Source organism: Formica exsecta, unplaced genomic scaffold (assembly GCF_003651465.1).
Source record: "Formica exsecta isolate Colony F162 unplaced genomic scaffold, ASM365146v1 scaffold362, whole genome shotgun sequence".
NCBI lineage: Eukaryota > Metazoa > Arthropoda > Insecta > Hymenoptera > Formicidae > Formica > Formica exsecta.
The window spans coordinates 855,400-857,564 of NW_021850867.1; the positions used below are offsets into that span (position 1 = coordinate 855,400).

At 34.5% G+C, this 2,165-nt stretch overlaps 2 protein-coding genes across 5 annotated transcripts in view; one reads left to right on the forward strand and one right to left on the reverse strand.

Moving 5' to 3' along the window:
• LOC115238875 (28S ribosomal protein S24, mitochondrial) overlaps positions 1 to 2,165 on the reverse strand; it is a 136,137-nt gene that overhangs the window by 83,946 nt on the left and 50,026 nt on the right. The gene's annotated exons all lie outside the window — the stretch shown is intronic.
• Positions 1 to 2,165, forward strand: part of LOC115238871 (tetraspanin-5) — a 106,903-nt gene that overhangs the window by 79,396 nt on the left and 25,342 nt on the right. The window lies entirely within an intron of this gene.

The following is a 2,165-nucleotide window of genomic DNA, read 5'->3' on the forward strand; positions in this document are numbered from 1 at the left end:
AAGAGCGGTAAATCTTAATTATATATATATACAACGCGTAACTTTGTTAGAGACTGAGACTGCCAAAGATTTTAATTCCTCTCGTACGCGGAATAATTTCCACTTATTCTCCATTTAACAGTATTATCGGATGTAATGTCACTTTGGAGAGAAAATACGCTGTAACTTTTTATTAAAATAACGCTAGAGTAATATGAAAGTGTTAAATTGGAACTGCCAAAACGCGCGCGAGCGCGCAAATTTATTTCTTTAAATCTTCAAGCATATAAATCCTGAAAGATTTTCAGATTTAAACATTTCAGAAAAATATTTAGAATATCTATTTTTTTATTTAGAAAAATAGAAGAAAATTAGAAAAATGTTACCGTACATTTTCGTCACGAGAGCGAAAACGAGTTGTAATAAAAAAGAGAAACAACTTTAATAATTGCACTATGAAGTGCATAATTTATTTTTTTTAATCTTTAAATGTATAAATCCAGTGTTTTTAGAATTTAATTAAATTCTAGTGTTTCTATAATTTAAACATTTCGGAAAGATATACTTGTAATGTCTAATAATCACTATTTAGAAAAATAAAAGAAGATTAGAAAAATATTATCGTAGATTTTCGCGGCGAGGGCGAGAACGAGTCGTAATAAAGGAGGGAAACGACTTCAATAATGCGCCGTCTGATCATAGTGAGAATCGCAGTTTTGCCCCCCGGACATTTGGTGCATTTCCGGAGCGGAGACAGCGATCGCAATTTTTCCTCGAAACTGTCTGCGAAGTGGCTATCGCTTCCGTCGACGAAAACATTTCGCACGACCGCGCCGTCGCTATTTTCACCGTAACTTAATTTCTGTATTAGCGCCGCTCGGGCACTCGCTGATCTTATAAAGCTGCCCGAGAACGACATTTGTTCTAATTCGTCCGCGAAATTTCGCACCCTTCCCTCGCGCGGAAATCGCGTAATGCGCGGCCAACAATAGCACGGATTTGTAATTTGGATAACGCCGGGAAACTGTACCTATATATATCCGAGAAACGAAGCACGACGCAGACCGGAAATTAAGATGTCGTGAATTTTCCGGATAGTTTAAATCTTTCAAGAGAAGCACTTTTTCTCGTTGGAAAAACCACATATTTTTACTTCCCTCTTCTGTAGACTCGGCAGAGTATCTGTCATTAAAGTTGAGGTCACGAATTGTGAGATATCTTACAGACATCATTTACTTTTAAAGAAGAAAGATTTAAGATCGATGTGTAATATCGAGTAGAAACAGCCTATGTACCATTTCTATTTCTTATAATTATTTGAAGATTCATCGTTGCAAAACAAACAGAGCCGTCGCAATATTTTAAAGTCTGGTCTTTGAAGCTGAAACTCGATATCTGATTGTCTTATTATTCAACCACGTGCTCTGCAATTCAACTTCCATATGTTAGAGATCGAAAAACTCCCGCTAGTCTGATTTATATAGCGCTTCTTTTTACTAATATGTTGGAGGATTAATAGTAGAGGATTGATATAGTAAATACGATGGAAAATATCTCTCTATTTTGTCCACACATTTTAAATTTAAAATATAATATTGGGTTGAACGGAAAGTTCGTGCCGTTCAACCCAATACAATAACTTTGATCTCATTTAAGGTGATGCCTGTTTTACCGGCCATAATAATTACACTTTGCAGACCGAAATTTTTTTATTGGTTACATGAAATAAGAAATCCTTTTCCACCTTTTCCACAAAATTTTTGAACACCGAAATGTTTTTTACTAGGCTTCTAAATATATTTTCAAACGTTCACTTATATTCTTTCATGCATTTCCGAGTGGGAACCTATCTTATTTTGTACATACAAACTGCCAAAACTTTTATATTAAGCAAATATATAATTATTAGGGTCGGTAAAACAGGACGGTCTGGCATCCTCTTAAGAGATAATTTAATTCTCTATAACTTTTGTTCCGGTACTTTTTGTTAAAAGACGCATAGTCTCCCTGATATTTGTAAAAATGTAAAAAATAACCGTGATTTCAGAGGTTTTTTGGCGCTAACTTTTTAAAGAAGCATTTTTCGACCCATGGTTATACGAAACTTTTTGTTCGGAATTAAATTATCTTTCAAATGAGATCAAAATGATTGTAGTTTGCTCCATAGGTTTTGAAATAAACCAGTT